At 36.9% G+C, this 19,659-nt stretch overlaps 1 non-coding gene across 1 annotated transcript; it reads left to right on the top strand.

Annotated features, from left to right (window-relative positions):
- The first annotated feature begins 4,839 nt into the window (after nt 1-4,839).
- LOC147516057 (small nucleolar RNA R71) lies at nt 4,840-4,945 on the top strand. Its single transcript, XR_015214578.1, has one exon. It is a non-coding gene; the product is annotated as a small nucleolar RNA R71 (small nucleolar RNA).
- The last annotated feature ends 14,714 nt before the right edge of the window (nt 4,946-19,659 follow it).

Here is a 19,659-nt window from a genome sequence, read left to right as displayed (position 1 = left end):
AGTGTTAAATGGGTATTCATTGACTGTGCCATGAATGACCCGGGTATTCACTGAATGTGCCATGAATGACCCGTTAGTGATATGATAGGTATTCATTGAATGTGGCGGGAATGACCTAAGGTATTCATTGAATGTGCCATGAATGACCTGAGATTTTATGCCCAAAGAGGCTGTGAAATATATATATGAAAGCCCAGAGATGGCTATGATATAGTGGTACTGGGTGGGAGAGAGGCACACATGAATGTGTGATTTTTCAAATGTGTGGAGAGCAAATCGTAGAGTAGGTACTAAAGGGTGGGTGTATAAAAAGTAATCAATCAATTAATAAGAGAAATTGATTTGGCAATGTGGGTGTGCTTGGACTTGCATTTGAATACTTATAGAATAGCTACATATGTTTATTAATAATTTCTAACTTCCGTTTGCAGGAGGGTAGGACTTAATAATATTTTGTGCAGGGACGCTGTCTTACCCTTATACAGAAGTGGTTATCTGTAAGATTTAATTCAATTACAAAGTTAATAAAATGAGTTATTATAATGAGTTAATAGAATGGAAATCTTGCTTGGGAAGAAACTATGCCAGTTGAAAACATGGAACTACCTGCCTTCCAAGCTGAGAATGGTTAAGTTATGGGTACATATAAAGTGCTTATTTGGATAATTAAAGTCTGGAAATGTTTTTATGTTGTTAGTCTATTCATACCAGCAAATTCCATTTTGCTGACCCATGTTTGCTTTGTTTTGGCAACGTGGGTGTGTTTTTGGGAACATAGGTGGAAGGCAGTGGAACCACGGCGTTTGATTTGGATTCTTTCCTGGAGTAGTCTGTTAGTTTATTTTATTAGGTCTGATTCTTTCTAGAAGGATGTAATAACGTAGTTTACACATTCAGTATGACACGATAGTGAGGACTTTTTATTCTTAGAGTCTTGTTTGATGTTTTTTTGGATGGAAGATAGCCTATTAATAAAGTGATGGCAGATAAATATTGGGATTATTTATTTTAAGTTGATTCTTATATGATATGAGTTTCGGTGTTTGTATGTGTTTTATCCACCCCGTCATAGACTGGGTTTTAGACAATTGAACATAGTGATGTTTGAGATATTTATATTTCAAATATTCACTTTGTAATTGTTTAGAAATTTGGGTCATGACAGTTCCCATTCTGGAATGCAACGTCGGATAGTATGATCTGGGTAGTATTTGAAAAGATATGGGTTGTCCCAATGATAGTACTTCACCTGAGCTAAAGACTTCTTCCTCTGATTTCTATTCCATAATGGCGGAGTCTCTTCAGCCACCAGATAGTTCACAATATCAGCATACCAGGGTGTAGAAAGGATCGCGTAAAGATGCTCATTAGGAAAAGAATTTGAGATATGATTGGAATCACTGTCACTATCATTGGTTAACCTAGACAGGTGCCACTACGTTTTCAACTCATTTTTTATCTTTTATCTCCAGAGTGAATTCTTGCAAGAGGAGAATCCATCAGATCAACCTTTGCTTAGCATCCTTCTTCGCGAGAAGGTACCTAAGTGTTGCATGATCTGTGTAGATTAAAGTTTTTGAACCTATCAAATAAGGACGAAATTTGTCTAAAGCATAGACAATGGTTAAGAATTCCTTTTCAGTGATTGTATAATTCCGTTGAGGCTTATTTAGTGTTTTACTTGCATAGTAAACAACTATAGGTCCCTTATCATGTTTTTGACCAAAAATGGCACCAACATCATAGTCGCTGGCATTACACATGAGTTCAAACAGTTTTGACCAATCAGGAGGTTGAATTATAGGTGTAGTTATTAAGGCGGCTTTCAACTTTTCAAAAGCCTGCATGCAGTCCGAGTCAAACTTAAAGGGTGCATCTTTTGTAAGAAGATTAGTTAAAGGCTTAGCAATTTTTGAGAAATCTTGGATGAATCTTCGATAAAATCCAACATGGCCTGGAAAGGCTCATATGTCACGGATGTTCCATGGAATAGGTAGAGTAGAAATTTTGTCTATTTTAGCTTTATTGACCTCTATACCATTTTTAGACACAATGTGACCTAACACTATTCCCTTTTTAACCATGAAGTGACACTTCTCCCAATTAAGGACCAAATTCTTTTCCTAACAATGCGCTAAGACTTTGGAAAGGTTGGATAGGAAGTTGTTGAAAGAATCTCCATAGAGGGAAAAGTCATCCATAAACACTTCCATAAATCTCTCCACCATGTCACTGAAGATGTGTAACATGTAGCGTTGAAATGTGTGCATTGCAGAGACTGAAAGGCATATAGGCATAAGCATATGTTCCAAAAAGGTAAGTGAAGGTAGTCTTTTTCTGGTTGGATTCATCAATTAAGATCTAAAAGTAACCTGAACACCCGTCCAAGAAACAGTAATATACACATGTCCTGCTAAGCGTTCAAGCATCTGATTTACAAACGGCAGTGGGAAATGATCTTTTCTTGTTACCGCATTCAGCTTTCGATAATCAATACTAATCCTCCACATGATAGGAACTATTGCAGGAATTAGCACGCCTTCCTCATTACAGACCATTGTAATCTTAGACCTTTTTGGCACCACATGAATATGACTAACCCACTCGATGTCAGATATGGGGTAAATGATTCTAACATCTAGTAATCTTAAGATTTCCTCCCTTATTACCTTTTTCATGGTAGGGTTTAAATGACGCTACGGCTCTCTAGAGGTCTTGGCATTCTCTTCCAGGTGAATCCGATGCTTGTAAATCTTTGGATCAATTCCCTTTATATCATCAAGAGACCAACCAATGGCAGAACGATGTTTTTGAATTACTCTAACCAAGCGCTCTTCTTTCTCTTTAGACAACTGGGATGAAATGATGATGGGATGAGTACTATCAGTATCGAGATATATGTATTTTAGGTCAGGAGGGAGAGGCTTAAGGGCAGGAGTATGTGCTGTGTGCAGCAAGGTCTCTACCGGTTTCTATTCTTCCATAGAAAACACTTGGGCTGGTGATGTCTATTCATCTTTAGGCATCTCATCATCTGAATTGTATAAAGGAACGGATTCCAAGGTGGCGTTTGTATCTTTCTTAAAATGATCTATATCAAAATCCGAATCTCCAAAGGATAAGAATTGATGCACCTCATTCTCTAGGAAAGTCCTATCACAATACTCTTGCATTACACTGTCTATCATACTGACTTCTCCATCCAACTTTTCCTCTATCTGTTGTTGCATAATCTTGAAAATATTGACTTATACTGAGAGATTTCCGAAAGACATGGTCATAGATCCATTGCGGCAGTTTATGAAGGCGTTGGCAGTTGCCAAGAATGGGCGCCCTAATATGATAGGTATAGAATCATGAGCGACTTCGGTGTCAAGGATGACAAAATCAATAGGGTAGTAAAAAGCTTTAACCTTGACGAGTACATTTTCTACTACGCCTTTTGGGTATTTGATGGAGCGGTCGGCTAATTGTAAGGTCATAGTTGTAGGTGTAAGCTCATGGAACCTAAGTTGTTTGCATAAGTAGTATGGAAGGAGGTTAGCACTTGCTCCAGGATCGAGCAAGGCAGTGACTGTGTACTTGCCTCCTATAGTGCAAGGGATTGTGGGATGACCAGGATCTTTATATTTGACTGTCCCATTGGTCTATGTGAGAGATGTAAATTATTCTGTAAGGAAGGCATCTTTTGGAATGTTAGTTTTTCTTTTGTTGGTGCACATATCCTTAAGAAACTTGGCATGTTTGGGTAAATGTTTTATGGCTTTGAGAAATGGCAGGTTTATGGTTAAACTCTTGAATGTTTTTCTGATCTAATCAAAATTTTCATCCTCTTTGGGTGTCATTAAACGTAATGGAAAGGGTGCCTTTGGTTTGTATTGTCTAACTAGGTAAGGTGGATGCGTTAATGGCTTAGGGACTGGAACATTGACGTGGACATGTGGGGGTATCTTGTTTTCAATTTCTGGTACTGGTACTCCTATAGGTGCAGGGTCTTCTGGTAAGACTACTTTGTTGTCACTGTTTCTAGATCACAAGATTGTGACAGCTTTAATCTCTTGGGTTGTTAATTAGGTTTTGAACCTTGTGTTTTGGTAACAAATTGTTCTGGTTTTGTTCTTGGGATAACAAGTTAAGAGATTGTTGCATGGATGCTAGGATTTGGGTTTGTTGTTGCATGACAAATAGCATTATTTCAGTAGGCTTATCTGTTTGGACACTAGTTGATGATGTAACTGGAACTAGGTCTCTGTAGTTGTTTATTGGTGGGTTTTTTTAGTTCTGGTTAAACTGGGATGGAACCAATGCTTTGTTCTGATTGTTATAGGTACCTTGTCTTTGTCTGAATGCATTTGGTGGTTTGTTGAAACCTGAAGTTTGGGTGTTGTCTCCATGGTGCATTTTGTACGCTGAAAACACACACTTCCTCTGGTTGAAGTGATGATAGGTTTGTGAGCAAGGGACAAGTGGCATCTATATGATTTAAGCATATACAGAAATTGCATGGTGAAGTATTTATATTCATGACAGGATGAGGAGTTTGGTCTTTTTTTTTGGTTGTGAGGGCATCTATCTTTCTTGTGAGGGTTTCGATTAAGGTTTTGATCTCAGGATTGGATTTCACCTGAAAAATATACCACTAGCTTTAGACTAGGTTGGGTTGTTATGGAGTTGTTTATGTCTCCCTAATGGGTACTCTTTTCGGATTGGTTTTCAAGAAAGGTTAAAGCTTCGGTTGCACCTCTATCCAAAAAATTACCATTACTCATGATGTCAAGGGTTACTTTGTGTTCTTGGAAAAGGCCTTTGAAGAAACATTGGACAAGAGTGAATTTTTCTAGTTTATGGTGAGGACATGAATGGAGTAGGTCAGAGAATCTATCCCATGCTTCGAAAAATATCTCACTTGGATTATGTCTGAAGAACTGTATCTTGTTTCTTATCTCTTCTATTTTCTTTGACTGAAAGTACTTCTTCATGAAGGAGAACACAACCTTTTCCAATGTATCGAAATAATCGGGCTTCTGAGCAAGAAGGCAAGCGTGACTCTTACCAGCGAGAGTGAAAGGAAACACTCATAACTTCACTTGATCGTCCATGACGCCCGGATGGTGGAAAGTGTTACATACTTCATGTATCCGACGTAGATGCTCGTACGGTAACTCGTGTTCAAACCCATGGAAGATGGGTAGAAGATTGAACACATTCGGTGGAATGTGAAAATCGCTCGTGAACACTGTGAGTTGTATATAAGATGGAGGTTCGTCTTGCAATGGAGTGTAGAAGTTGGAGAGAGGCTCTTCAACTTGCAATACCTCGTCTACCATCTTACTAGGTAGAGGACAAGAAATCGGAGATTGTCTAGGACAACGTGCTCTCCTACGTGAGTATGTTTTATTCTTGCTAATACTTGAAGTGCCTGAACGCGATACTAGGATGGCTCTACTACACATCTCAGAAGAGTAGGCAGTCACTTCACCAAGTGGTGTGCTACCAAGAATCTCACTCACGATGAATCTGGGGGACGGGAGTGAGGAAGATAGTTGGTCCACCGGAATCTAGTAACTGATTACTCTAAATCCTCATGGCTATATTTTTGTCCTTTTCTGGAGGAGCGTGACTACTTGGACTCTAGTTGATTGATTTTAATTCATTTTTTTGGTATAGGGCTTCAAGAATCAAGCAACGTCTGATTTTATCTACATTGGGGAATGACTTCACAATGGTTGTTATGTGGCTCGGGTTCAGCCTTATGCGTAAATGTAAATTGCAGTGCGGAAATTAAATTTCAAACAATCACGTAAGCATGCTTGAACAACCAAGTTATCCTCTTACGTGGGCTTCGAGGAGGTTTAGAATTTACCTCTCAAGCTGTGCTTATACGTTGCTTGAGGAGAAGGCGACGTCGGTTGGCGCGTAATCTGAGAATCAGGCCTAACCTTTCGAGCTTTTTCCTGTTTTAGGTTACAATTAAAGTCTACTTAAAGGTCCACAATCCAGCCTTTTTAATTAAACAACTTTGCCTTCAAGGGCCCAAAACATAAAAGTAAACTATTACTAAACTAATCTAATAATAGATTAACTAGTTTAAATTGATTATCTAGATTAACTAGAGTTAAACGGGATTAGAGTGTTGATTATCAAGTTGATTCAAACTGTGTGAGCTATGATTCACAACTTTCTCACATACTTGAACTTCCCAAGGCAATGAAAACTCTAATCTCTTGGTAAGTTTACAACTTCAACCAAGTGCTCGCCCAAGTTCATCCACAAAATCAATCAAAAACCATTTTTCCTATTTTTTTTTCGTTTTTCTTTTTATCTCTAACTATTACAAACAAGTTCCACTAGTTTATCCTACTTTATTACAAAATCCAGGTTCTTAGATCAACTCGACATTGAAAAACATTTGGATCTGGAAAAAACTGGACTCCGGTGTGCTGAGGTGGCTGGGCGGTCGCGTATAACACCTAGCGCGGACGTGTGTGCTGGTTCCGACCAAGTTGCGTTGTCTTCCGGTAGCAACTTCAACTCGTCTCCATATTTTGATTTTTGAACTTGGTATTGCAAAAAAGTAAGTCAGTAGATAAAAATAACTAAATAAAACAACGAAAATGAAAAGACAAGAAGTGGAAAGATGAGAAGGATAATGCTTCCCTCCTTATATGCTCAACCAAGCATTCTTGCTCTTTCAATCCATGACGGTGACGCCATTTGAAGTTGTAGTTGTGGTAAGGGGATTCAAAGTTATTGAAGTGAGGTTCACCATAGATTGTTTAGAGTTTGAATGATTAGGAGTTGCAGAAAGGAAGCTAGGATCTTAGTTTAAGACAAGCTTTTGGTTCTAAGTTGTGAAGAACATTGAAAGCTTTAGTTGTTTTAAAGATTGAAATGAAAATAACTTGAAAGCAAATGAAAGGAAATGATTGATTGAAGAAATAACACAAGGAAATAAGATTGATTGATTGCTTGAAATATAAAAACAAGAATAAGATTAGATTGAAAAATAAGAAAGTAAATGACTTAATTGAAAAACTAGACAAGAAAATAAATCCTTCATGACACTAGATTAAATCTAGGTGTCTTTCTCTCTCCCTAGCCTTTTGTTTATATACTCCTACTTTATGCCATTTACTGATTTGCCCTTCTCCATTGCAAATGAGACACATCACCCTTTGCTTTATGTTTTTTCTTTTCCTTTTGCTTTTTGATTTCTTCTTGATCAAGATAGGTTTTAGAGAAAGCCATCTTTTGAGTTAAGGACTTCTATCCATGGTCTTATGAGTTGAGGACTTGACTTTCAACTATTTGGTTATGAGTCCTTGACCTTTTTGACCTTTGACTTTGATTGTTGACTTTTTCAGCACTTTTTCACAGTAGCTTCGGATCTTCATAATAATCGTAATTATTGCTCCTTTTTGTGTTAATAAGCAGCTTTCATGATAAGTGGTCTGAATTTCTCTGTAACCTGAAAAATATAATAAAAACTATGAGTTGTCTTTTCCTTATGTGTAAGGGAGGCTGTAATGCAGTAATGTAAGGGTAATAAAATACACATTTGGGAGCTGATCACCAGGTACAGACAACAGAGTCTACAAATTACTAATAGACGGTAGAAACTATGTCGTCCGTCTCCCGACAACTTATTATGGTAGTTGCTAGCGAAGGTCTTAACTTTAGCTAGGTTTATAAAAGCTTCAAAATTTAAGACCCTTTTAGCTGCCCCATTGGAATGACATTTTGGTGGTTGGGGTGCTATATGGCCATTTAGCAGCCCATATAGCACCCCATTGGACTTGCTCTAAAGAGAACAAAACTAGAAGTAGGTCAAAATATCAAACAAAGCTCAATAATTATAAAAGCAGCTCAGGTGCATCTGTTGATCAAGCTGCTACTATACAAATGGTTGCCTTAGTATAGTTCTCTCTTTAGGAAAAGCTCAAGTTGATGCCATATGATCATGTTAGGCGACGATGTTATGTTATTTGAATGAAAACCGGTTTTGGAAAACCTTTTCTTAATATAAAAGATTCCATTTTGGAATTGGAAACTACCAAACTTTGTAGGTTCCTTTTTAAACGGGTAACTGTGTTAGTTAACCTAATAAAATAGGACCCATTAGAGTTTGAGTAGGACTCTTGTTCTCTAAGTTTTGTACTCTTTAAAAACCCCTATTTGAGCAACCAAAATTGAATTTGAAAAGTTAGAGAAAACTCTATTTTCTATACTACTATATATTTGTGGCAATCAAATCATTTTTGCGTTCGTCTTCTTTTCTTCTTTGTTTAAGTGTAGTTAGCATTGAAGATTGATCTATTATGGCTGTTGTATCATGGAGGTTGGCGTGGCCTACTGGTTGTACAGAGAAGAACAGACGCGAAACAACCTTAAAGAGAGCGTACTAATCCGTGCCTCAACCTTCTTGTATTCACAATTTGTTCTTATTGTAAATAATTGTTCCCAACAATTTTAAGTTTTACAATGAATATGAAGAAAGGTTAAGATTTGTTTCCTAATTTTTCAGTTTATGGGTTAAGTGATTATGAGGTACATGATTATATTATTATGTTTTTTTTTTATCATAGTATGTTATTGTTCATCTCCTTTACTGTGAACAATTGGTACAAGGAACCGATGGTGATAATAAGTATTGTGATCGATAATGAATATTGTGATCGACGTTGGATTAACGCTAATCCTGAATATTGGCATGGTAACAACAATTGTTGTCGTTACGGTATTGCATAAATATTTGATGATATTTGTTTGTTAGTGATGCAAGTTTCTGTATCATCTGTACATGTGATTCTTGATTTATAGGATAAATGTTATAGTTATGGTTGGTCACAATATATAGGATCATAATAAGATGGATGTCATTAGCAAAGAATTGTTGCATACTCTGTTTTGAGTTTTAAGTGCAAAAAGTTGAGAGGTTTTGATGCACATGCTTTAGCTGAACAACTTGTGAAAACCATAAATTACTGTACTTACATTATTTTGATTGTGTAAGGTTTCAATAAAAGGAAACAATAAATAATTGTGTATTCATGTGTGAATGAGGATTAATAAAAGTAGACTTATAAGGATCTGAACTCTATGTCAGTCTCAAGTTAGAATATGTCTATTTTATTTGATGATATGATTATTTATTTGTATCTCTCTCAATTGGTTTCACCTGTGAGCAACGTCTGAGCTCGAGGTTCACAGATTACCAGAAAAGAAAAACATTTCGAAATTCGGAATAGAAAGACACTTCTGACGAAAATAGTTGTAACATTCTACTTCATGATCAGTTTTGCAATCCGCTTTTTGCATTAGAAAGCTAACTCAGAGATGTTTCCAACGGTGTATGGCTTGAATCATAGTTTATCCTGAGTTGGTTCAGTTTTATAGTTCTTTTTGAGCCAATTTTCTCCAGAAAAGCGAAACGTGATAATCCGATTTTTCAATTGGATAGGTATCATACTCTTTACCAAATACATGTAATACTTTGTTTTATATTGTGGGATGATTTGAAACTTAGAATTACATGCTAGGGTTTTAATTTAAGAAAGTTAAGCGAAAGACTATATGTTCTAGTTATTTATCTACTCAGTATGTTGTAGCACTGGGTGTTGATTAATTAACATGCATTGAAAGTTTTTTCATTGACAGTATTATGCTTGAATTGGTATCTTGTTGGTAAGGGATATGCATGTAAGGAGATATTGAAGATAGATAATCTCAATCAAGTAGTAATGGAGCTACACTTCTATTGATATAGAACCCTACACCTTAGATGAGGTCCAACGTAACTGAGGTTTGGGCTAAGTGATGGCTAAGGTTGGGGACAATATCAGTCTTTGGTGAGAGATTTGTGAGGGTACCATGTATGGTCCCTAGGCTTGGCCCTGGTCATGCCTGACTAGTGAGACAAAGCCGATGGTTCGGTTATACTAGTTTTGGGTCAAGGTGTGTTAGGTATATGGACTGAATTGGATGTTGTTGATCTTAATAATCTTATACGTCTACTTACATGATTTCTTGTTTTGTTAATGTTTGGCATGGTAGATTATGTCATATTAACACGAAATATGTTAAGAACATGAGCATACTTGGTTTAATTCTTAATTTGAATGAAGATGATTTTGTACATTGTGGATTTTGCACTAAGGCCAAAATCATAAAGAAGCCTCATAAGTCAGTTGAGAGAAGTACAAATCTACCAGATAGACTTGGTACATACTGATATTTGTGAGTTTGAAGGTATTCTGATTAGAGGTGGTAAAAGATATTTTATTACCTTCATTGATGATTGCTCGAAATTTGCATATGTTTATTTTGTTGAAAAATAAATATGATGTCTTTGATGATTTTAAAGCTTATGTCATTGATGTTCAAAATCAGCATGATAGAAACATTAAAGTAATTCAAAGTGATTGAGGTACTGAATATGGTTCTGCTGATTTTAATCTTTTTCTTGCAATCACATGGTATTATTCATGAGACGAGAACTCCTTATTCACCTGAATTGAATGGAGTAGCTGAACGTAAGAACACGACACTTAATGGATTAATTGTTGGTATGTTGCTTAGTTCTGGAGCACTGATAAGAGCCCAAAACTGTAGTTTTAACCCCTTAGCAGTCATACTTTTAGACCAATTATGTGAGTAATAAGTAAGAGTTAAGACTGATTACGTGTTTTTATGTATTTCAGGCTTCAAAGTCAATTATGTGCAGGAATGTGCCACTTTGATGAGATAAAGGAGCAATGGTTGGTTACTAAGGAGTTCGGTGATTAAAGGCCAAGATTCAAGAAGACAAAGCCTTTGTAAAGCCTGGACAAAAGATGAAAAGTCAAAGTCTACGCAGCAGTAAAATGTTGCACAAAGTCAACAGAACTTCCGAAGACCATATCTTTAGACTCAGACCTCGGAATTGGGCCTACCTTATGTCAAAACGACCGGCTCGGAAAGAGCTTTCCAATGGTCTAAGCCTTGACCCAATCAGAGGAGCAGAAGTGGACGAAAAGCCTGTTGAAGCGAACTGCAGCTGAAGAGGCCTTTTTGGACTGAAAGAATTGGGTTTTGGGCCTAATTCTCTGGCCCAAAACATGGCTCCAAGCCCATGCACGATTTTTTGATCTGGATGTATAAAAACAAAAGCTTCACTCTTTGTTAATGGTAGCTAGTTAGACCTAAATTAATATATAGAATTCTAGATCTAGTTTTATTAATTAATTAAGTGTTAGTTCCATTTCAATTCCTGTTTTAGATTAAATTCTTGAATCATTGTTCTTGATTGATTAGATAAATAAAATAGTTAGTGTGTCAATTTCGAATTTGGTTATTTCCATTCTAGATCTAATTTCAATTCTTGTTCTTATTTCATTCCAGCCATTAAATTAGATTCATTATTGTTAAATTAAGTAAATCTCAATTTCTTACATTATGTTTAGTTTAAATTCAATGAGAAATGTTAGTTTGATGAATCAAGGCTAAAACCTCCATTAGAGGGGTTGATGAAGCCTTGATGAAAACTTAGTGGTTAGTATAGAATTGGTTGTAGAATCTATTCCACTCTAGAAGGTCGTGTTTCGCCATGAGAATGGGTGGACGACCTCACATGCTAGTTAGTATCCGGTAGGAATGCCATGAACACTAGGGATTAGAATTCGAAATTCTTGCCGTAAGAACGTGAGAATTGAGATACAACATTCTACGCTAGGTCGTTAAGTTAGATTCGAGGTGGATTCAATTCCCCTCTAATTTATTTACCTAGATTCAAACAATCGTATTTCCGTAGCTCTCGTAGATTAACTTTAGTTTATATTTTATCTTGTTATTTATTATATCTCGTTATTTAAATTAACGCGTCTTGTTAGCATAACATTTCGTAAAGCTCTCATTGACTTAAGACTGATTTCTTAGACTTAGAAGACAATCCATGCTAGGGAACTAGGAGTGGAACGAACTTCCTACTCCACTTAGTGCAATTCGCGATCGTCGAGTAGAAGCTTTGATAATTGAGATAGTAAAAGTCCAGTTTTAGTTTACTTACGGATTGAATTCATCGTTCATTTCGTAGATTAACTTTATTTTACAGTTATCAAATGGCGCCGCTAAAGTTCTGGAAAGCAGAAAAAAGGAAAGTGAAAGTGGCCTCGTCTCGGAAGCCGGGCGTGGTTCAACGCCAGTGATGAAGAGAGGTTCTTGGGCGGGTGCTACGAAGAACACAATGTTGGAACCAAGGAGCAACAAGAGAGGACTTCACAGCAGGCTATGGTTTTGTTAAGGGAGTTTTATTTCTTACGTTTTATGGTTCCGGTTATTATGTGTAGCTAAACTATAAGCTAGGGCTTAGATAAAGCCCTAGACTTGCGTAGGTTTATACTGTTTAGTTGATTCATTGTTCTCGGAACGTAAAGATTCAGTGATCGTTTTCGTATTGATATTAGTGGTATACTTTCATTAATTATATCTTGCATGACTTGACTAGTTAATCGTTAGATACATATTCCGTTCTTATCAAAGCATCGTTTTTATCGTTTATGTAAACTTGTGAGAAGTCGTACTGTAAGAAGACGATTTTTGCTAGGAGTTTATATTCTCGTTTGTTGAAATTCGATCAAACCAATATATAGATTTATATAAGAGCTCAACGTTCACATCTTCGAGAAAGCTAGGGATTCTTTTCCCTCGTGCTACTCGTAATTAAAAGAGAACTTTGAATTAATTGAATTAGGATACTTACAACGGTCTAGGGTGGATTCGAATGCCTTAGTAGTCTCTCCATTGATAATTTAATATAAGTTTTATAGTTTTCATAATTAAGTTAAATAGGACTAGTTATTAGTTAATCAAAATTTCATAAACCAATATAGTTCGGATTAGGTTAAGTAGTATTTTAATATTCAATTGTTCCTAAATAGCAATCCCTGTGGGATCGACCTCGTTCTTGCACACCTATTACGATAGACCTCGTGCGCTTGCGAGTACTAGTAATATTAAAGTAGGGTTTAATTAGCCTGTTTATTTAGGCCGGTTAAATTCCATTTGATAAATGTAAAATGAATAGTTTACCTACGAAATGAACGATGAATTCAATCCGTAAGTAAACTAAAACTGGACTTTTACGAGTCTCAATTATCAAAGCTTCTACTCTCGATGCAAATTGCACTAAGTGGAGTAGGAAGTTCGTTCCACTCCTAGTTCCCTAGCATGGATTGTTTTCTAAGTCTAAGAAATCAGTTTTAAGTCAACGAGAGCTTTACGAAATGTTATGCTACGATGCAATATGAAATTGATTATTTGAATTTAAACTACTTAATGCTATGGAAATATGATTGTTTTGAATCTAGATAAAAGATTAGAGGGAATTGAATCCACCTCGACTCCAACTTAACAACCTAGCGTAGAATGTTGTATCTCAATTCTCACGTTCTTCGGGCGAGAATTTCGAAGTTCTAATCCCTAGTGTTCATGGCATTCCTACCGGATACTAACTAGCATGTGAGGTCGTCCCACCCATTCTCATGGCTTAAACACGACCTTCTAGAGTGGAATAGATTCTACAACCAATTCTATACTAAACAACTAAGTCTTCATCAAGGCTTCATCAACCCCTCTAATGGAGGTTTTAGCCTTGAGTCATCAAAACATCATTTCCCATATTATTATAACTAAACATACTATCAAGATTCGAAATTTACTTAATTTAAACAATAATGAAATCTAATTTAATGACTAAAATGAAATAAGGACAGGAATTGAAATTAGATCTAGAATTGGAAATGACAAAATCGAAATTGATAAAGAATACTACTTTATTGATCTAATCAAATTGAAGAGCAAGATTCAAAGGTTTAATCTAATACAATAATTTAAATGGAACTAAACTTAATTAAAACAATTAAATCTAGATCTAGAAGCTATTCTAATGGCTACTTTCTATTCTAAGTTATGAACCCTAATTCTATACTAATTAATCTACCATTAACAAAGAGCTAAGCTTTTGTTTTTATACATCCAGATCCAAAAATCGTGCATGGGCTTGGAGCCATGTTTTGGGCCAGAGAATCAGGCCCAAAACCCAATTCTTTCAGTCCAAAAAGGCCTCCTCAGCTAGATTCGGCTTCGACAGACTTTTCGTCCACTTCTGCTTCTCTGATTGGGTCAAGGCTTGGACCATTGCAAAGCTCTTTCCGAGCCGGTTGTTTTGACATAAGGTAGGCCCAATTCCGAGCTATGAGTCCAAAGATATGGCATTCGGAAGTTCTACTGACTTTTGCTCATTTATCTCGCTAAAGTGGCACATTTCTGCACATAATGGACTTTGAAGCCTGAAATGCATAAAAACACGTAATCAGTATTAACTCTTACTTATTATTCACATAATTGGGTCTATGAAGATGATTATTAAGGGGTTAAAACTACAGTTTTGGGCTCTTATCAAACCACCCCCAAACAGTATTTTTCTTGTCCTCAAGCAAAGATGAGAAATTAGAATAAGTGACCAAAAATGGAGTTCTAACTACTCTCGTTTCACTGAGTGTGATTGCATTGACCATATGCAACAAGGCCTTAAACCACTAGGAATTCCCTAGTGGACGAGTTATAGCCTTGTGAGAGTTTTCCAGTGAAGGTACTCACAAACTTCATCTATACTACAACGACTAAGAAAATAAAACTATTGTTTCCTTATTCATGCTCAACTATCTATACATCTCTCTAGCAATTGAATAAGAATAACCAAGTCAGAAACCTAAGTTAATATATGCATAATAATCTATCATCTACAATAAACATATACACAATGAGTAGTACTATAAAATGTTTAGCAGGTTTGTTTATGAGAACTCGGAATAGCGTCCTTAAGTAGGTTCTCACAATAATAGTCAAGAAACAACACTCGATTTTTCCCTCAAGTTTAAGCTACTCCGATTGTACAGTGGGCACACTTTACCTTACAATCTCAATGACAACAAGGAAGCCGGAGTCGATCAACACATCTGCCACTTACTATTACACTAACCTATTCCTAATTGAGCTAGAGGTCTTTATTAGGTGTTACGGGGATTAGGAGATGGTTTAAGAAGGAAGGAAATGGATATTCTAAAGGACAAGTCTGAGATAATAGAGTCTTCATATTACGTAACTAGAGAAACCTTGTTATTTACTTTTGCTTCTACACTTTGTTTCCATCCTTAGCCATATTTTTCTTTTTCTTTTCTTTGGCTTTTGACTCCCTTTTATTCTATTTTTGGAGTTTTTATTTTATTTTCTTTTTTTTTTATTTTTCTTTTCTTTGGATGGAAACTTCTTTTCTTTATTTTCTGAAGCAACTAACTAAATTTTTGTTTACACAGGTTTTTCTCTTCTTCTTTCTTCATCATTCTATTCTCAGACTTATTCTATAGGTTGGTTGATTTTTTTTTTTTTTTTTTTTTTTTTTTTTTTTTGTTTTGTGGTAAACGTAATTGTGGTTTATGGAAGGGCTAATGAAAGGCTCGATTAAATTGACTAGCAGAAAATAATTAATAGGTTTGAATTTTCGGCTATATCGATCCAAAGAGGGCCTAAATTCTCGCTTAGGATATGGTTTAGTGATCAAGCAAGTGGACGTGTGATTTCTCTATCCGGATTTTACTTCTCCCTTGTGTCATTTCTCAAATGTTTCACTCATATAAGACTTTAGGCTATATTCTCACAGGATTTGTAGAATAAGTACTCTAGCCTAGATTTGAAACTTATCGCTAACAATCATAGATACTCATGTAATATATTTATAGATAGATGTAAAGATTATTACCTATATATTAACCTAAGTTTCTAACAATTATTCGACGACGCTTTCATTGAGACTTCTAGATTGTTAAGAGCATGGAGAAAGAAACAATACCAATATTCCTAAGTGTATAGCATAACTTATTTATTTATATTTTTGAATTTTTGAAATTTTAACTAGAAAACAAATGCATATTATACATATTTATATCCTAGCGGATGTCTTAATTACACGTGTTTCTATGCCCCCAAACAAGAAGCATGCTTTGTCCTCAAAGCATTTAAATAAAGAGGGTAGGAAAAATACCATTGAAGCGCCGTGAAATTTGAAACATCCGCAAAACAAGGTTAGAACGCATACTAATATAGGAAATAAAACCGATTTAACTCTATAAGAGTTCCACCCATTATGGGGTTATGAATTAAATTGCTTGGGACATAAGCGGACACAACCGAAACTAAAAATTACCTCCACTCCTCATTTGTTATTCGTCATCTTCGTCATCCTCTACTTCTATAAAGAAGTGAGGCTCCTTCGCGATCCCTGCCATGCTATGATAATTTGCCGGGCTTCACGCCATTTATCATCTATGGTTGCTAACCTATTAAGTGCCACTTGAGTGCGGTGGGGTGTAGGGTGCAACTGGTGAGGTTGTATCCGCCACCCTTGCCAAGTCATTGCATGGAAAGATCGAATAATACTATTGGTAGGTCGCGACCCGTGTCTACCCTAATCCAATCCGTGAAGCGTGTACAAAAATAGGAAAGAAACATAGCATAATACGTGAAATTAGAACGGGCATAAGAAGGTACTTATGTCTCATGGTATGGGCTCGTGCTAAACTAGACATCAAAATTCGGGAAGGTCATAGAACCGGGCGCCCCGTGGCTAAAGCAAGGAAAATCTTTGCAAGTGGCGTCATTCACGTAAGAAAAGCGCCATTCCCCTAAAATGTTTAGCATAATCCAAAACATAACAGTTCCTATGTTCATGGACCGGGCTACCAAGGGCAACGTTATAGTCCCCTTTGGTCCTCAATCTGAAAATGCCACGCCCCATAAGCCTCGTGCAAAACTCATAAGTGTAGACATGCATATTATCGACCCAATAGCACCATGGGTCTTGTATCTCAGCCGGGCATAGCAAGTCCAAGAACAAATGCTAGCAAGAACACGGTAATTTCCATTGGTTCATCGTCAATGTTGATGGAGAACACTTGTTCTCCATCCGGGTCTCGAAGAAAATGCAGTTATTATAAAAATAAGATGCAAGTCTTTGGAGAATAAAGTTCACCCGGTCTTACCATAAGAGGTTCCTACCAACGATGTGATCACCTCGCGAAACCAAGCACCGTAAGTAGTGCTTTGAAACAAATCTTCGAAAAGACTGTTCGGTATTATTATAGGAGATGTCATCTCAAAACTACGCTCTGGAACAGCTGCAAAACAACCGGGCACAACTTCGGAAAACTGGAATTTTTCTGGTCCACGGAAGGAAGGCATGAAAGGCTAACTAACTAGAAGCGCGAGTCTTTCTTTGTATTTTGGAATTCCAGTGTTTGAGCTTGAAGTTTTTGACTTGACTTGCGGGCTGGCGGCGCTCGAGCAAAATTTTCTGTCGAAGTGTGTAGAGCGAAGGCCTTCCTGGGAAGTCTTGGCGCTCCGAAAGGTGATTTGCGAAAATGGAGACGTAAACGTGGGAATCGCGGGTGTGAAGGGGTGCGTGATGGAAGTTAGATGTAGTGTGAGTTATGAGTGTAGAATGTATGAAGTTTATATAGGTTTTAAGTTGCTAAACGGATCGGGAAGTTGCCACAAAGTATTTCTGGCGGTTTAGGAAATCCTAAAATTTCCAAACCCTAAAAAACGGAAACAACTCATTTTCTTGATTCTAATTCAAACCCGGTATCTTTTAGGTTGATTTTATGATTAAATGTACCTATTTAATCTAGATTTCATCCTACAATGATTCTCACTCATAGATATGCCTAAACGGCCATATTTTCACCTTACTCATAATAAATTCTAACACTAGGGTTATATAAAAATAAAGCTTGAATTGATAAAACCACCCCCAAACAAGTTGGGAAGGTGGGATCAATATGAAACAACCACACATACTGAAAATAACCCCTTATATTAAAATTTTCATTCGAGTACCTTTCACTACAAAATTCAAAAATCTGAAAATAAAAGTTACATTACAATAAAAACAACAAAAATAAAATAAAACAACAACCACTATCAATCCTCACACTCTCTAAACACCTCGCCATGGTGGCGGAGGGCACACTCTCTAGTGGTGGCTCACGGCTCCCCGGAAGGTCCAAAGAATTAGCCGTCCTTCGCCGACGACGGCGCTCATGCCTAAATTGTGTGTCCTCAGAAGCAGAGTCTGTATGAGGTGGGAAGCGTGCAAGCATATCCACTCTAAACTGGCGCTGGGCTTCCATTCTAAATGGAACTACAGTTATATTCAAATAGTTTTTGGCGCCACTGCCGGGGATTGTAGTAGTACAATTGAGTTTTAAAGTTTTATTTATCGTGATTCGTAGTTTAAGTTTAGTTGTAGTTATATTATTTCATAGTTTACGTATCTAATTTCAGTTATTTTTGCAGATAATTAAGCATAGATTTCTTCTTACAAGGGATAGTCGTGACTTTGTTGTGGACGTTGTGAAGTGCTTGCTGTCGTCACCCGGCGTCGCAAGTAGCCCTCGAAGGCTCACACCGGAGGTACGTCTTTTTCCTTTGTGGGATTGAATTTTGTTTGTTTCGTGGGTTGTGCTTGTTTTATTGTTTCTTGGATTTAGGAAGGTTAAATCACATTGACCAGCCTTAGGCATCTTGCATTAGGACAGGTTTTAGCGCGCTCACTAGGAAAACCTTTTTTACGCGTGGATCGAGTGATGGTGCTTTTTGCACAAGAACTGGGAATCATGTGATTTGGGTTTAGGAGCAAATATATATTAAACAAGTTTTGAAATTCAATCTGGGTTGTAATTTTTGTTTGGTATTGTTTGTGTGAATTGTCTGCATCTTTTATTAGAGTCTTAGGTTTTAGAAGTAGTTTATGGTAGTAACTTCGGTCCGATAACACACATGTTACACCGTTTGATCCTGAGATTGAACGCACTCTCCTTAGGAGAAGTAGGCATCCCGAATTAGAGGTACCCGAAACTTTTGTTGGCAATACACCAATTTTTGCTGACATGGAGGGTAATAACAATAACGTGGTTGCCCAAGTACCTAGATCTATTAAGGAATATATATATCCTACTAGGACAACCCGACCATCTTGCATCGTTCCCCCTGCAACCAATGCTAATCACTTTGAGTTGAAGCCCAATCTCTGGGGCTCCTTCCTAAGTTTAGTGGAGCGGAAGAGGAAGACCCATATCTTCATGTGAGGGAATTTGAGGATATTTGTGGGACTATTAAGCTTCAACAATTTAGTGACGAAGCTATAAAATTAAAATTGTTCCCATTTTCTCTTAAAGAAAAAGCCAAGAGTTGGTTTCACACTCTCCCATCGAATTCCATAACGGGATGGGAAAAGTTATGCATTGTGTTTTAAAGAACTTTTTCCCTAATCATAAGGCGATTTGCTTTTAGAAAAGACTTGTCATCTTTTGCCAAACTGATGGAGAGTCATTATGGAAGTGTATGGAGAGGTTTAAGGACATGCTCTTGCAGTGTCCTAACCACGCCTAGAGAACGGTAGGCTAGTGCAGATTCTCTATGGGGTCTCGATTTTAATTCTAAGGCTATGATTGAGACCATGAGTCTTGGGGATTTTTGTGATAAGATCAGAAGAAGAAGCGTGGACCTTTTTTAGAAGAAGTCTCCGAGAAGGTCCAAAGAATGGGAAACTAGTCGTGAGCCTAAGAA

This window comes from Coptis chinensis, chromosome 2, assembly GCF_015680905.1.
Source record: "Coptis chinensis isolate HL-2020 chromosome 2, ASM1568090v1, whole genome shotgun sequence".
NCBI classification, from domain to species: Eukaryota; Viridiplantae; Streptophyta; class Magnoliopsida; order Ranunculales; family Ranunculaceae; genus Coptis; species Coptis chinensis.
Note: the sequence above shows the minus strand (reverse complement) of the source record. Positions and strands in the feature narration are given on the sequence as shown.